The sequence below is a fragment of the Triticum urartu genome, chromosome 6A (assembly GCF_056163025.1).
Source record: "Triticum urartu cultivar PI428250 chromosome 6A, HENAU_Tu73, whole genome shotgun sequence".
Classification (NCBI taxonomy): Eukaryota; Viridiplantae; Streptophyta; class Magnoliopsida; order Poales; family Poaceae; genus Triticum; species Triticum urartu.
Genome location: NC_141878.1, coordinates 561,975,658 through 561,993,438, shown reverse-complemented (window position 1 = coordinate 561,993,438; position 17,781 = coordinate 561,975,658). Strand labels below are relative to the sequence as shown.

The window sequence follows — 17,781 nt, the reverse complement described above, 5'->3', positions numbered from 1 at the left end:
TAGCGAGTCTCCGCCGAACTAGGGTATGGACTCGATCTTTGTGCTATTCCCCAATCCGATTCTTAGCACATTGTGATCATCATGATTCTTGCCACGATTGAAACACTCCTGTCTAGTCAATGCGCTCGTAGATTAGGTTTGATTCGAAAATTCTAGGTTTAGGTTTCCGCCGAAACCATCTCGGACCCACCGAGTTGAAAAACTCGATCCCACCGATTTGGCTTATGCCATTGCACAAGTAAGACTCGGTCTGACCGAGAATTACTTATCGGTGTGACCGATTTTGGAACTCTGTGAAACCCTAGCAGTCTCGGTGCCACCGAACTGTGACTCGGTCCAACCGAGTTCACTAGTTTAGGTTCCAAAACTGCTTCGGTATCACCGAGTTTTAAAATTGGTAGATCCGAGATGATTTCAGTGGGAAACTAAAACTAAGCTTTTGGATCACTCTTTTGCAAAAATCTCTGCATTTTGTGATGCTCATCCAGTCTACCTCATCTATAAACTGTTCATAGGGTCAGCAGTCAGCTTGTTCATCATGTCAGAACAAAGTGATAGCCAGAACATGTCAGAAGAGCAAGTGCAGATGAGTGAGGGCACTAGTCCCTCAAGTTCTTCAGATGATGGCAGCAGGAGCACTCCTAGCAATTTGCCAAAAGCTACCACCAGACAGAGGAAGAAGAGAACTTCGGATTCTGAGGATGAAGATTATGTGGCAGAAGAGGAAGCCACATCAAAGAGAATTGAGCCAGCTCAAGGCATAAAGCCAGGGATGAAAGTCAAAAGGCCAGTAGGCAGGCAGCCTATGTCAAAGGCCAGAGCTTCAACTGAAAAGCCTGCACCCAAAGAGCCAGTTGCTGCTGAAGGCAAGAAAAGGAAGGAAAGGGTCAAGAAGACCGTAGCCAGAGTGCTTGGAAAGGCTTCCATCATGGAAGAAGAGGAAGAAGAAGAGGTTGCTGCACCAGCACATAAGGCACCTAAGCTTATGGGTGATGCTATCAGGACAGGGGCTGCCACATCTAAGCCCAAAGAAGCACCCAAAGCTGCCTCCAAGCCCAAGTCTGCACCAAAGAGAAACACAAGGAGCATACCTGCAACTGAGAAGAACAAGGCCCCAGTGCCTGAAGCTGCAGAAGAAGATGATGAAGAGCAAGTACTCAGAAAACTCAAGCCCAAGATCCCAGACCACAACGATGCTCATCCTATGGCTAAGGATATGAAGCTCAGGAGAGACTCGGGGCTCAGGAAGTGGAGAGAAGCAGACCCATATGCTTCAAGGAGAAGAACTGCTGTGGATTACAGATTTCACACCAAGGAATAGTAGGACTTCTATGAGACAGTGCTGCTTGATAAGAAGCCAATAGTCTGTGATATGAGATGGGTTGACTGGCAATACATCAAGGACAACGAAGAGCACTACCCTGGAGTGCAAGACAGCTTTAGTGCTTGTGGAGTTGCAGACTTTGTTGGGCAGAAGCTCACAAAGTGGAATGAGGAGCTTATCATGCAATTCTACTCCACAGCACACTTTTATCCAGATGGTAGGATAACTTGGATGTCTGAGGGTACGAGGTACCAATCTACAGTTGCTGAATGGGCTCAGCTAATCAATGCCCCTGAAGAGCATGAGGATGACTTGGATATCTATGCCAAGAAGAAGATGGATCATAACTCAATGTCCAATATGTACAAAGAAATTCCAAATGAAGCTCTTGAAACTTTCAAATTTGGCTCAGTGCATTATCTTCTGGCAGGGCTGCCAACTATCAATTGGATCTTGAAGCACACCTTATTGCCCAAATCTGGAGATCACAAGATGATCCGAGGCCATGCAATCAATTTTCTTCATGTATTTGATGTACCTCAGAAATTCAAGGTCATGAGCCTCATAGTAGACACAATCAAGAGGACAGCAGCAGACCAGAAGAGGAGCTGTGGATATGCCCCATAGATTTAGGAGCTCATCAACTCAAAGATGGGCACATGCATATACTCATTGGACAAGGAACACCTGCCCATCCGTCCAGATTTTGAGGATAATCAAGTGGTTATGACTGAGAATGAACCATCATCAGCACAAGCACAAGCAAAGAAGGAGAAGGCAAGGAAGGAGAAAGCTGCCAAGATGCCAACTCAAGAGGAGGCATCTGAATATTTCTTGAAAACTAAACAAGAGCAGCTTGGTTACCTGATTGCATCCACCCTGCGGATTGAGAAAGGACTAGCCACCCTAACTCAGAACCAGGCAAGCCTAGAGAGAATCATGGAACAAAAGTTCTATGACTTGGATGTCAAGGTGACAGAGATTCAGACTGCAGTGGAGCAGCTCCAAGATGATATGCAGGAGAAGAAAGGGAAGACAACCACTGATGCCTTTGCCAGAGTGCCACGAGGTCCAAGGTCGTCTGCAGTGCCAGTTCCTGACACAAGAGCAACTGCCTCAGCTCCAGCCATAGCACCAGCCCAACCTGCTCCAGCGTCTACTTCAGCTCCAACTCCAGCGTCTACTTCAGCGTCTACAGAAGCCTTCGTCCTTGGAGTGATCCGGACTCCACCACCACCTGAAGATCAAGCCTGAGCGTCGATCTAGCACTATGCATTTTCTAGGAACTTTTTGGTAACTTGTTGCCAAAGGGGGAGAAAAATGTATAGATCATAGGCTCCGAAAGAGCAAATCGGTCCCACCGAGTTTGCCTCACCAACTCTCTGGTTAGCTAATTACCAAATTCGGTCTCACCGAGTTTGTGTAATCGGTCTCACCGAGATTACGTTATGCCCAAACCCTAACCACATCAGTCCTACCGAGTTGCATGTCAGTCCCACCAAAAATCTCTAACGGTCACTAGGTTTACCTTTTCGGTCCGACCGAGTTTGTTGATTCGGTCCGACTGAGATTGGAAAACTGTGTGTAACGGTTGGATTTTGTGTGGAGGCTATATATACCCCTCCACCTCCTCTTCACTCGTGGAGAGAGCCATCAGAACACATACACAATTCCAACTCATATGTTCTGAGAGAGAACCACCTACTCATGTGTTGAGACCAAGATATTCCATTCCTACCATATGAATCTTGATCTCTAGCCTTCCCAAGTTTCTTTCCACTCAAATCTTCTTTCCACCAAATCCAAATCCTATGAGAGAGAGTTGAGTGTTGGGGAGACTATCATTTGAAGCACAAGAGCAAGGAGTTCATTACCTACACACCATTTGTTACTTCTTGGAGAGTGGTGTCTCCTAGATTGGCTAGGTGTCACTTGGGAGCCTCCGACAAGATTGTGGAGTTGAACCAAGGAGTTTGTAAGGGCAAGGAGATCGCCTACTTCGTGAAGATCTACCGCTAGTGAGGCAAGTCCTGTGTGGGCGATGGACATGGTGGGATAGACAAGGTTGCTTCTTCGTGGACCCTTTGTGGGTGGTTGCTTCTTCGTGGACCCTTTGTGGGTGGAGCCCTTCGTGGACTCGCGCAACCATTACCCTTTGTGGGTGGAGCCCTTCGTGGACTCGCGCAACCGTTACCCTTTGTGGGTTGAAGTCTCCATCAACGTGGATGTAGGATAGCACCACCTATCCGAACCACGGGAAAAACATCCTTGTCTCCAATTGCGTTTGAATTCTCCAAACCCTTCCCTTTACATTCTTGCAAGTTGCATGCTTTACTTTCCGCTGCCAATATACTCTTTGCATGCTTGCTTGAATTGTGTGATGATTGCTTGACTTGTCCTACAATAGCCAAAATCTGCCAAGAACTAAAATTGGGAAAAGGTTAAGTTTTTATTTGGTCAAGTAGTCTAATCACCCCCCCTCTAGACATACTTTCGATCCTACAAAAATGGATCAAGCAAAGAAAGGGTTCTTGCCTGTGTTACAAGGTATGAAATTGAGTAAGACTCAAAGCCCGACCACGGCAGAAGATAGAAAGAGAATGAAAGTCATTCCCTATGCCTGAGCCATAGGTTCTATAAAGTATGCCATGCTGTGTACCAGATCTATTGTATACCCTACCACTGAGTTTGTCAAGGGGGTACAATAGTGATCTAGGAGTAGATCACTGGACAACGGTCAAAATTATCCTTAGTGGAATAAGGATATGTTTCTCGATTATGGAAGTGACAAAAGGTTCGTCGTAAAGGGTTACGTCGATGCAAGTTTTGACACTAATCTAGATGAATCTAAGTCTCAATCTAGATACATATTGAAAGTGGGAGCAATTAGCTAGAGTAGCTCCGTGCAGAGCATTGTTGACATAAATATTTGCAAAATACTTACGGATCTGAATATAACAGACCCGGTGACTAAAATTATCTCACAAGCAAAACATGATCACACCTTAGTACTCTTTGGGTGTTAATCACATAGCGATGTGAACTAGATTACTGACTCTAGTAAACCCTTTGGGTGTTGGTCATATATCGATGTGGACTATGGGTGTTAATCACATGGTGATGTGAACTATTGCTGTTAAATCACATGGCGATGTGAACTAGATTATTGACTCTAGTGCAAGTGGGAGACTGAAGGAAATATGCCCTAGAGGCAATAATAAAGTTATTATTTATTTCCTTATTTGATGATAAATGTTTATTATTCATGCTAGAATTGTATTAACCGGAAACATAATACATGTGTGAATATATAGACAAATAGAGTGTCACTAGTATGCCTCTACTTGACTAGCTCGTTGATCAAAGATGGTTATGTTTCCTAACCATAGACATGAGTTGTCATTTGATTAACGGGATCACATCATTAGGTGAATGATCTGATTGACATGACCCATTCCATTAGCTTAGCACCCGATCGTTTAGTATGTTGCTATTGCTTTCTTCATGACTTATACATGTTCCTATGACTATGAGATTATGCAACTCCCGTTTGCCGGAGGAACACTTTGTGTGCTATCAAACGTCACAACGTAACTGGGTGATTATAAAGGTGCTCTACAGGTGTCTCCAAAGGTACATGTTGGGTTGGCGTATTTCGAGATTAGGATTTGTCACTTCGATTGTCGGAGAGGTATCTCTGGGCCCTCTCGGTAATGCACATCACTTAAGCCTTGCAAGCATTGCAACTAATGAGTTAGTTGTGGGATGATGTATTACAGAACGAGTAAAGAGACTTGCCGGTAACGAGATTGAACTAGGTATTGGATACCGACGATCGAATCTCGGGCAAGTAACATACCGATGACAAAGGGAACAATGTATGTTGTTATGCGGTCTGACCGATAAAGATCTTCGTAGAATATGTAAGAGCCAATATGAGCATCCAGGTTCCGCTATTGGTTATTGACCGAAGACGTGTCTCGGTCATGTCTACATTGTTCTCGAACCCGTAGGGTCCGCACGCTTAAGGTTACGATGACAGTTATATTATGAGTTTATGCATTTTGATGTACCGAAGGTTGTTCGGAGTCCCGAATGTGATCACGGACATGACGAGGAGTCTCGAAATGGTTGAGACATAAAGATTGATATATTGGAAGCCTATGTTTGGATATCGGAAGTGTTCCGGGTGAAATCAGGATTTTACCGGAGTACCGGGAGGTTACCGGAACCCCCCGGGAGGTATATGGGCCTTAGTGGGCCTTAGTGGAAGAGAGGAGAGGTAGCCAGAGATGGGCCACGCGCCCCTCCCCCCGTGGTCCGAATTGGACAAGGAGAGGGGGCCGGCCCCCCTTCCTCCTCTCTCTCCTCTTTCCCCCCCCTCCACGAATCCTATTCCAACTAGGAAAGGGGGGGAGTCCTACTCCCAGAGGGAGTAGGACTCCTCCTGGCGCGCCTCTCCTGGTCGGCCGGCCCCCCTCCCTTGAACCTTTATATACGGAGGCAGGGGCACCCCCTAGAGAAAAAAGTTGATCCACGTGATCATATTCTTAGCCGTGTGCGGTGCCCCCTTCCACCATAGTCCTCCATAATATTGTAGCGGTGCTTAGGCGAAGCCCTACGACGGTAGTACATCAAGATCGTCACCACGCCGTCATGCTGACGGAACTCTTCCCCGACACTTTGCTGGATCGGAGTCCGGGGGTCGTCATCGAGCTGAACGTGTGCTAGAACTCGGAGGTGCCGTAGTTTCGGTGCTTGATCGGTCGGGCCGTGGAGACGTACGACTACATCAACCAAACACTTCCGTTGTCGATTTACAAGGGTACGTAGATCATACTCTCCCCTCTCGTTGTTATGCATCACCATGATCTTGCGTGAGCGTAGGAAATTTTTTGAAATTACTACGTTCCCCAACACTCCCCACCCGGTTGTGTTAGGTCAGCCCATAGGAACACTTTGGAGCAACATCCGGCCAGACCCACAGCAAGATCCCCTCCGTGGGGACCCCACGCGTCCGTTTCCCCCCTCCAGGTGCCAGCGGCAGCGCCGTCCGTGAGGGGGGGCACACCCTAGACACGCGTGCCGGGCGTTTGCAACCGCCACAAAACTTCCAGACTTGTGAGAGGCCGCCTACGCAAGATTTGGCGGCATGCTAGCCCCCGGAGGCCGCCGGCCACAGCCGTAGATGCGCGAAGGGCAATCCGCGTAGAGGGAATTTTTCGGATACTTCTCCATCACCAAAAATTATGAAAAAATACCATCGTTCCTATAGCACATGTGCCCACGTCATGCAAAAAAACTCTTGATTTTATCGCGCTCCGAGTATTTAGTAATATTGACGCCGCATCGTTACCGCAGAACGTCTACTACCGTGTCATCGCCGTCCGTGAGGGGGGGCCCACGCACCGGAGACGCGTCCCGCCTCTTCGGACATGCCACCACACCACCCCGCATGTATGAGGGCCCGGTGCGACGCTTCGATGGCATTGCTACCCCCCCCCCCCCCCCCCCCCAGTGCCCCTGTCCCGCCTAACCCTGTAGCATTTGACCACGGGATCTAGCCCTTTGACTTTGCACGGACGGGCTTTGACCAGTGGACCTCCCCACCCGGTTGTGTTAGCTCAGCCCAGAGGAACACTTTGGAGCAACATCCGGGCCAGACCCACAGCAAGATCCCCTCCGTGGGGGGGGGGGGGGGGGAAACGGACGCGTCGGGTCTACACGGAGGGGATCTTGTCGTGGGTCTGGCCCGGATGTTGCTCCAAAGTGTTCCTATGGGCTGACCTAACACAACCGGGTGGATACGTCCACTGCTCAAAGCTGTCCGTGCAAAGTCAAAGGGGTAGATCCCGTGGTCAAACGCTACAGGGTTAGGTGGGACGGGGGCCCTAGGGGGGTAGCAATGCCACCGGAGCGTCGCACCGGGACCTCATACATGCGGGATGGTGTGCTGGCATGTCCGAAGAGGCGGCACACGTCTCCAGGGTGTGCCCCCCCCTCACGGACGGCGCCGCCGCCGACACCTAGAGGGGGGGAAACGGACGTGTCGGGTCTACACGGAGGGGATCTTGCCGTGGGTCTGGCCCGGATGTTGCTCCAAAGTGTTCCTATGGGCTGACCTAACACAACCGAGTGGATACGTCCACCGCTAAAAGCCCGTCCGTGCAAAGTCAAAGGGGTAGATCCCGTGGTCAAACGCTACATGGTTAGGCGGGACGGGGGCCCTAGGGGGTAGCAATGCCACCGGAGCGTCGCACCGGGACCTCATACATGCGGGATGGTGTGGTGGCATGTCCGAAGAGGCGGCACGCGTCTCCGGGGTGTGGCCCCCCCTCACGGACGGCGCCGCCGCCGGCACCTAGAGGGGGGGAAACGGACGCGTCGGGTCTACACGGAGGGGATCTTGCCGTGGGTCTGGCCCGGATGTTGCTCAAAAGTGTTCCTATGGGCTGACCTAACACAACCGGGTGGATACATCCACTGCTAAAAGCCCGTCCGTGCAAAGTCAAAGGGGTAGATCCCGTGGTTAAACGCTATAGGGTTAGGCGGGACGGGGGCCCTAGGGGGGTAGCAATGCCACCGGAGCGTCGCACTGGGACCTCATACATGCGGGATGGTGTGGTGGCATGTCCGAAGAGGCGGCACACGTCTCCGGGGTGTGGCCCCCCCTCACGGACGGCGATGACACGGTAGTATACGTTCCGCGGTAACGATGCGGCGTGAATATTATTAAATACTCGGAGCGCGATACAATCATGAGTTTTTTACACGACATGGGTACATGTGCTGTAGGACTGATGGGAATTTTTCATAATTTTTCGTGATGGAGAAGTATCTGAACAATTCCCTCTTACGCGGATTGCTCTTCGCGTGTCTACGACTGTGGCCGGCGGCCTCCGGGGGCTAGCATGCCGCCAAATCTTGCGTAGGCGGCCTCTCACAAGTCTGGAAGTGTTGTGGCGGGTGCAAACGCACGGCACGCATCTCCGGGGTGTGCCCTCACGGACGGCGCTGCCGCCGCCGGCACCTGGAGGGGGGGGAAACGGACGCGTCGGGTCCACACGGAGGGGATCTTGCCGTGGGTCTGGCCCGGATGTTGCTCCAAAGTGTTCCTATGGGCTGACCTTACACAACCGGGTGGATATGTCTACTGCTCAAAGCCCGTCCGTGCAAAGTCAAAGGGGTAGATCACGTGGTCAAACGCTACAGGGTTAGGCGGGACGGGGGCCCTAGGGGGGTAGCAATGCCACCGGAGCGTCGCACCGAGACCTCATACAAGCAGCGTGCCGGGTGCCTACGCCTGCCACTATGCTTATACAACCATAGGAGGGCCACCGCAACACCTGGCGGCATTGCTACCCCCCAGGTACCCCGTCCCGTCTAACCCTGACACAGACGACCGCCGGGTCTATCCCTTTGACTTTCGTTGGACGTAGTTTGACCGGTGGACCTTTTCACCTTGTTGTCATAGCCCAGCCATAGCTACACCCCCCAACACAGTCCCGGCGCAACCCACCCCAAGATTCCCTCTGCGTCGGCCCGACGTGGCAGTTTCCCCCCTCCGGGGCATGGCGGCATCGACGCCCGTGAGGGGGGAGGGGGCACACCCCGGAGCCGCGTGCCTGCGCCTGCCACCACGTTTCCACAACCGTAGGAGGGCCCACCGCAACACCTGGCGGCATTGCTACCCCCCACAGGTACCCCGTCCCGTCTAACCTCTCCGTGACACTTAAGTTAATGGAATATATGTTTTCTGTACATTTAAGTTAATGGAATTAGTATTGGAAAAAAATAAAAAATAGAAAGAGAAAATACAAAAAATATAAAAATATTATTAGAAACCTATGCCTACGGCAAAGCCGTCGGCATAGCTACGGCCACGGAACGGTAGAGCCCTGGATCGATGACGTGGCGTAGGGCGGGGATCAATGATGTGGCAAAAACCATGGGCCAGGCCTATGCCGACGGCCTAGCCGTCGGCATAGAAATGCCACCCCACGGGACCGGCGAACGACGCGGATCGATGACGTGGCGGCGCGGCGGATCGATGACGTCGGCATAGCTATGCCGACGGCTAGACCGTCGGCGTAGCTATGCCGACGGCCACCGTTAGCCCGTCGGCGTAGCCTGACGCCGTCGCCGCCCGGGTAGACGGGCCCACGCGATATGCCGACGGCCTGCTCTATGTCGACGGCCCTCGTCAGTATATTCGAAGAAACGCCGACGGTTTATCTATGCCGACGGCCCCCGTCGGCATAGATGGTTATACGCCGACGGCCTTTCTACGCCGACGGCTTTAGTTGGGCCGTCGGGGTATGCCCATATATGCCGACGGGGGCCGTCGGCAAAACAAGTTTTTCTGGTAGTGTCGGCGTCGTCTTCTTGAACTGCTTCTTCCTCTTCTTCGACATGGCTATGGTAGTGAGGGACGGAGCTCCAGGGGCTGTCATCTAGGATGCTGCGAAACCGACTCCGCAGGAACGTGACCGCCTCGTGCGCCGCCGCCTGCTTCGCTTTCTTGGCTGACCCCCGCTGCTGCGTGAAACTCTACTCCACGAGGGGCTCTTCCTCTTCCATCATTCTTGATGTCCTGGGCACCCCAACCTCCACGGTCACGGCGACGTTTGCTCCATCGTCCTGATGGCGTGTTGTATAAAAGGGCGGGTCCCATGCTCCTAGGCAGTTGGTCACGTTCCACAACAGCACCTCCACCTCCGACAGAGACGCCCGCAGCGGTGGTCCAATGGCTTTGCTCTGTGGGAAGTGCTGTGCTGTGCCGCACCGCCAGGTCCCCACCGCGGCGGTGCTGGGTCCGTATGCGCGAAGGCAGCCGTTGCGCACGTCGTAGGATTGCAGCAGCCAGAAAGGCCGGCGGCTATGGGCGGCCAGCAACGTCACGTTCTTCTCGTCGTCGACGAAGCAAATCTGGTTCTCCCTTATCATGCGGCCTATAGCGGCTGCCTCAATTACGAAAGCGTCGCAGCAGGCGTCACCGACGAAGATCGCGTGCCCGTCAAAGTCCTTGACTGGCACCGGCGGCTTCGCCATTTCGCCGACGAGTGTGAATACCTCTATATTGTTGGTGAAGGTCGTCCACCTGGTCGTCTTTAAGCCCCTGCCAACCATGTGCAGCCTCCCATGGAGGACAACCAGGTACATCTTGACATTGTAGAATCGCTGCTTCGCAGACGGCATGCTCCATCGCTTATCAGGGACCTGTTGAAGGTCTTCTTCCTGAAAGACATGGATGCGGGCTTCGATGTCAAGGGCATGGAGTTTCCCCTCGAAGAAGATGATATCTTGGAGCCTGAATGCCTTAGTCAGAATCTCCCAGGAGCGCCCTTGTCGTCGTCCCCTCCTCAGGTGGCAGAAGACGATCTTAAATCGCCTTATATAAGGGCTGTTTCCAATCTCAACAATGGCAGCCACAGTGCAAGCATTGGCATCCGGCGCGGACGACATGACAAACTTAATCATCGGCTCTTTCGTCCGCCGCGGCAGCTTGATCCGCTCCTTGGTGAAAGCGTTGAGCAAGAAGGGTGCCAACAGGGTTGTGGTGGTGCGGAGATGCCGTGGATGCAACAAGCCAAAGAAGCTGGAAAGAGCGCAGCTTCCGAGGCAGGTCGGATCCGAAGCCGTGCCAGCCGGCCATGGACACTGGAGGGGGCGCAGGTCCATGGTCGCTGGGCCGAAGCCGCCCCTGCGGGATGGTGGTGATGGTGGTGCAGAAGACTCGTGCGCAGCCAAAGCTCCCGGTGGCACGCTGCAGAAACAGACACCGTGGAACACAAACATCTCCATGGCACGAAGCTCGAACACGAGGTTGGGGGGGGGGGGGGGGGGGGGTGATTCGCAGCGAGGAGGGCGCGTCCGGCCGCCACGGCAACCGGCCGGAGAGTACCGCAGCTGGCCGGGCGAGGAGCCCCCAGATCGCATCTAGGGAGGGGCGGAGCCGCGCCGCCCAGCGAGTCGGAGGGGAGACAGTAGGGGACGGCCGGCCCCGCCGTCAGAGGAGTCAGCCGGCGTCGCCGTAGATCGAATCTGGGGGTGGAGCGGGCAGAGGGGCGGGAGTGAGCGATGGAGGAGAAAAAAGAGGGCCCCGCCTCCGTCATCCCAGGGCCGGCGCGGCTTCGCCGGCCAGCCCTCCGACGATGGCGACGCGTGGGTGGGCGGAAGGTGGTGGTCGGACCGCCGACGGCTGGAGTTTCCCCCGTGTCGCCCGGCTCGGGCGTAGTTTGCCTTTGCAAGCCTCACCTGCTTGCCATTTAGTAGATAAGACCGCTTGAAACTATCACATAAGCTATTATTAGCACCATAGTGGATGTTGATTCCTATTTACTATCAGTATAAGATTTATGTAAACCATTGACTTAACATTGATTTTCATATAGTTTGAAATTGTGCTCATAAAGTTTTTTTTAAAGCATATCACGTGGTCTATTTTAGTTCTTCTTCATAAGATTGATCTAAATAGCTCAAGAAGTTGAGCGCTAAGTCTTCTATGTTTAGAATTTGATTAGTTTTGGAAAGATGTATATGTCCAGGCGTTAGGAGTAGTTCGTGATCGACCAGATTTGTTTTTGAAGTTTTAGAAATTTCCTTGTGCGACACAATGACAAGTGTGACATGCAATGGCAAACTTGTAGCCTTGGGATTTGCCACGTGGAATGCATTGTGATCACGTACATGCGGCCATCATCAGCAAGGATGGGAAAAAAGATAAGTGGCAACACGATGGGTCATCGTATTAAAATAAAGGGCGCTCACATATTCCAGGGTATCGAGTCATATTTATTTGGACATAGCTTAATATTTGTGTCTCCCGCTGCAAGGCACAGACAGTTTTCTAGTAGTAGAGATAAACAAGAGTTACCCAATCAAGCGCATGTTTTGTGCACGCCATGCACTGTATTGTAGGGCAAAGCAGTGACGCTGAAGTACCCCTAAAAAAAGCAATGGCGCTCAAGCAGCGGCGGATGGTGCGGGTCAACGCAGCTCTGCCAGATCTAGCCGCGTCGCGACGCGGGCTGCGGGCGGCGAGGACTGCGGACGGCGCCGTGAGGTCCGGCGGTGGTCGTCCGTGGCAGCGGGGGCGGTGGTGCGTGCTTGGCGGCGGCGGCCCCGTCCAACACCATTCTGGTCTGGCGGGCGTGTGGGCGTCGGGCGGCGCGGGGCGTGCTGCGACTGGGTGTGGTCGTGGCCATGTCCGTGGACCACGGCGGCGCACTAGCTGCTGCCGCTGGCAGCGGTGGTGGTGGCAGGTTGATTGCGGCGGCGGCCAGATCTTCCTGGCGTCGGCCCATCTGTAGGCTGCCTGTATTGGCTTTCGACCCCTCTCCTTGGCGTCCGCCCGCTTCTCTCACCAAAGGGCTGGCCTTTTCCCGGCTGCGGTCCATCATCCGTCTCGCACCCGGTGACGTAGGACCGAGCTGGTCTCGCGCCCGGTAGCAGGATCGGCTCGTCTCGCGCCCGGCAGCAGGACTGCGCTCGTCTCGCGCCCGGCAGCAGGACCGGCCCGTCTCGCGCCCGGCGGCAGGACTGCGCTCGTCTCGCGCCCGGTGTAGCAGGACGGCTCGATGGAGGCTTGTTGTGGCCAGCCTATTGGGTCTCGGCTTGGGACCGACCAGGGGTGTGAAAGGCAGATCCTTTCCTCCCGTCTTTGCGGTGGGGGTAGCGGTGGGGCTCGGGGGACTTGGTGTCAAGGTCTTGGATTCCGAGGCGGCGGCCCTGGTGGTGGTGGCGTGGTGCTCTCGGGCAGAGCTCATGCTTTGGTGCTGCCCGGCTACTACGGCCGTGTGGGCGGCGTGGTAGCCGGGGTGTGGCGTTCGGTGGCGGTGAATGTTGGCCGGGGTGAAAACCTCTCTATCTTCGGACGGACTGGCGACGGCGAAGATCGTTCCCTTCTTGAAGGCGTCGTCGCGGCTATCACTGCCCGTCGTGGTGCTCCAGGGGAAACTCTGATCCTCAGATCGGGCGGTGGCGACGCTCCGGTGCCGTATCCTTCCTGAAGGCACCGCTTTGGAGCCCACGGTTCATCATATGCGGCTTCCCTTCTTCGGATGAAGCGCCCGGCGGCTCTTGTAGTGCTAGGGTGTGTGTTGCTGCGCTCAGCGCCTATGTATCCTACCTTGAGTGCGTATGTGTGTGTTTGTGGTGGGTGAGTGCGGTTGTACCAAGCACTGTGGATCTTTGCTTTATATATAAAGCGGGGCGAAAGCCTTTTTCGACAAGTGAAAGCCAAATTAAGCAGCAGCTAGCTAATTACTAGTACATGTCTCCGTACCAATGCTTATACCCAAACAGATCGTAGTCTTCGTCGTCGTAGTTGTTGTTGTCTTCTTGAACTGCTTCTTCCTCCTCATCGACGTGGGTGTGGTAGCGAGGGACGGAGCTCCAGGGGCTGTCGTCGAGGATGCTACGGAACCGACTCCGCAGGAACGTGACAGCCTCGTGCGCTGCCGCCTGCTTCGCTTTGTTCGCTGCCCCCCGGTGCTTGGTGAACCTCCGCTCGTGGTCGTCAGTTATCCCTGCTGTCTTAGGCACGATGACCCGCACGGTCACGGTGAAGCCTTCTTCGCCATCCTGGCAGCGGGTTCTATATGAGGGTGGGCAGCTTGTTCCTAGACAGTTGGCCACGTTCCAAAGCAGGAGCTCCGCCTCCGACAGAGATGGCCGCAGCCAGGGGCGATTATACCGTCCGGGCACCGCGGGCACGTGCCCGGACTCGAGCGCTGCTAATTTTCCAAGCGCCAGAGTCACAATCTGTGAATACGTACAATATATACTAAAAAATACATCTGGTTCACAAATTGGGCTACTTTGGACGTTATTTTTGCCTCTTGGGCTTACCCACGTCAAAGGCCCATCCATTAATTTCCCTACATGGGCCATAATAATAGGTAATCAGATCGTGTCATCGATCAGGAGGCCGGTGGCCTCATCGCTCGCCTCGCCTGGGCGGCTATCTCGCACGCCTATTCGTCTGTGCGCCACGCCGCACGACGTACCCTAGCAACTCTGGCGGTTGAAGGCGGCGACCGGCGAGGTGGACTGACGGAGCACTGGCGGTCAGCAAGACCGCAAGAGATGATGCACGCTGGGCCTAATCAGGCTAAGCGCGAAAGTCAAAGCGGCAGGCCCTTGTGTAGCGCTGCTAATTTTCCAAGCGCCAGAGTCACAATCTGTGAATACGTACAATATATACTACATCTGGTTCATAAATTGGGCTACTTTGGACGTTATTTTTGCCTCTTGGGCTTACCCACGTCAAAGGCCCATCCATTAATTTCCCTATATGGGCCATAATAATAGGTAATCAGATCGTGTCATCGATCAGGAGGCCGGTGGCCTCATCGCTTGCCTCGCCTGGGCGGCTACCTCGCACGCCTATTCGTCTGTGCGCCATGCCGCACGACGTACCCTAGCAACTCTGGCGGTTGAAGGCGGCGACCGACGAGGTGGACTGACGGAGCACTGGCGGTCAGCAAGACCGCAAGAGATGATGCACGCTGGGCCTAATCAGGCTAAGCGCGAAAGTCAAAGCGGCAGCCCCTTGTGTAAATTCCACTTCGGCTCCGGCGGATGGTGCTTGTATTAGTCACGATCGGCACTTCAATTCAATGAAAATTCTATAATCTGGTAGTGTGTTGTATCTTGTAGATTCTCTTTTTTTTGCACTTCAATTCAATGGAAATTTAATTATTTGATAATGAGTTGTATCTTGTAGATTCTCATCTGTGCACAAGGATGAACGTCGGAGATTGGAAATTTATTTGGTAAATTGTATCTCATGTTTTAATTTATTGATATGATGTATGAAATATTAGTGTGCATATTACACATGATGTTTACCTAAATATATGATATTTCTGGTGTTGATAGACCAAAGTAAATTTTAGTTTGCGTCGTGCCCAGGCTTCGACAATTTGCTAGCTCCGCCACTCAGCGGTGGTTCAATGGCGCTGCTCTGCGGGAAGCGCTGTGCTGCGACGCACCGCCAGGTCCGCGCCGCGGTGGTGCTGGGCCCGTATGCGCGGAGGCAGCCGTTGCGCACGTCGTAGGATTGGATCACCCGGAAAGAGGGGCGGCCGTAGGCGGCCAGCAACTACGCGCTCTTCTCGTCGTCGACGAAGCAAATCTGGTTCTCTCTTATCTTGCGGCCTGAAGCGGCTGCGTAGTCGGTCGTCCGCCGCAAAAGCGTCACAGCAGGCGTCACCGACGAAGATGGCATGCCCGTCAAAGTCCTTGACCGGCGCCGGCAGCTTTGCCTTCTTGCCGATTGCGTTTGTGAAGTGCGTGCACCCGGGCATGCGGGTCCTCCCGAAGCGCCTGCCGACCATGTGCAGCCTCCCATGGAGGACAAGCAGGTGCAGCTTGTTGGCATTGTCAAATCGCTCCGTTACATTCGTCAGGGGCGGCATGCTCCATCGCGTGTCAGGGCGCTCTTGGAGTTGGAGGAGTTGGTCTTCCGTCCTTAAAGACGTGGAGGCGGGCTTCTGAGTCAAGGGCATGGAGTTTCCCCTCGAAGAAGATGATGTCTTGGAGCTTGAACGCATTAGTCAGGATCTGCCAAAAGCGCCCTTGCCGTCGTCGCCTCCTCAGGTGGCAGACGACGATCTTACTGCACATGCTATGATCTTCATGGTCTTCAGTCTCAACAATGGCAGCCACCGTGCAGCCCTTGGCGTCCGGCGCGGACGACAGGACGAACTTAACCATCGGCTCTTCCGTCGGCCGCGGCAGCTTGATCCGCTCCTTGGTAAAAGCGTTGAGCAGGAAGGGACGCCCTGACATCGGCGGCACGAGGGCGAGCCAGTCGCCAAACGAACCTCGGCAGGTGGCAGCGGCGGCGTCCTCAGGCAGCGGGATGCGGTAGATTGCGGCGTCGTGGAGGCTGACGCAGTGCCCGGGGGCGACGAGCCATGGCATGGGAGCGCGCGGGTGGGCGAGCTCGGCAGCACGCCATGTCTGGCACACGCCGCGGAAGCTGGCGCGATCGCGAAGGGCCGGGCAGGGGACGGTCGCTGTGAGACGGACGAGGATGGTTGCAAGCAAGTCGTGCGGGAGGTCGGACCACGGACGGCGGTGGCCTCCCGCTCGTTTCTTCGCCGGTAGCATCTTGACCGCCGCCACGCAACGCAAGGCTCAAAAGAGATCTTGTCGAGCAACTCGCCTGGAACCATCAAATAAATAAATAGGAGTATGTTTGGGACAGCACGTAACTACGTATTGCTCGTATTAAACGTGATTTGTTTGGTAGGGATACGCCCGGTGAAGAGTCCATCGTAATATATGTTCTACAAAAAATAGTCCAAGAATTGATGCAAAAAAAAAAGTCCAAGAACTCATCCTGACTCGATTTTGTTGGGGACCTGAACTCAAACATTATTTTCTCAACCTTTTTATTTGATGTTTTCCCATCTCTGTTCATTGGTTGTTTCAGGCCTTTGGGCCGTTTTCTTTATTCCAAAAAATGACTTCGGCACAATACAACGAAATCCGCTTATAAAAAATATTTTCAAAAAGCCGGCAATAAAAGATGTACCTAAATGATAAGTGCCATACATTTGGCACGAAGCACTCCGGCCCTATATTTTTTACAACTAAAGTTGTCATCCAAAAGAAAAAAAAATAATACTTGTCATCCGAAAATAAGTTGCCATGCTTGATAACTAAAGTTGTCATCCTTGTGTAACTAAACTTACCATAAAAAGTTTGGAGTTGTCATGTGTTCATGCCACACCCCGTGACACTTATCGGGGTCCAAGATGTAACATAAACAACACACACGAGACACACTACAAGCAGTACGGTTGCGCTTGCGAGCAAGAGTACATGAGTAGCCAGACTCCAGCAATTCATCCCCTGTGTCGACACTATGCGAGCTCACGTCTTCAAAAGGAACCGTTGGACCTTGCCGCAAAGCCTTCGCCCAACTGTCATCGGAGAGGGCCACCTGCCCTCTCGCTTCGGACCGAGGAGTAGTACATGCCGATGGCGTTGCTGACACAGTCACATGGAAAAGATAAGAGACCAACTAGACCATCCCACATTTGAAACCAAGAGACTTCAAGGTACAATTCAAGCATGCCTTAAGACGGCATCCCACCGCAACTGAAAGGTACCAGAGCTCGTCCTCAACGCACCCAATAGGGTAACGATGTAGAGCATCGCCCCCTTTGAGTTCAAAGGAATGAACTTGGGTTTTCAACTTGAACCCTAGAACAGGGAGGGTAACCACGACGGCGCCCTCAAAAGGGTTGTGAGACATGCGCTCGCGTTTATTCTTTATCTATACCAATTAAAAAAACCCAAATGGGCAGATCCAAACCATCTTGACCGTCAAATCATGTTATCTAGCGGTTTAAATCGCTCCAATGTTGAGCACCAAACACGTTTAACGCTCTAATTACCCACCACTGCCATTGGTTATAAACATGTTTTCACTCAACGCT

At 53.1% G+C, this 17,781-nt stretch overlaps 2 pseudogenes; both read right to left on the bottom strand.

Moving 5' to 3' along the window:
• LOC147966326 (uncharacterized) overlaps window positions 1-11,128 on the bottom strand; it is a 29,680-nt pseudogene extending 18,552 nt beyond the window's left edge.
• A 2,463-nt stretch (window positions 11,129-13,591) lies between these two features.
• Window positions 13,592-16,444, bottom strand: LOC147966325 (uncharacterized; annotated as a pseudogene).
• Between the last annotated feature and the right edge of the window lie 1,337 nt (window positions 16,445-17,781).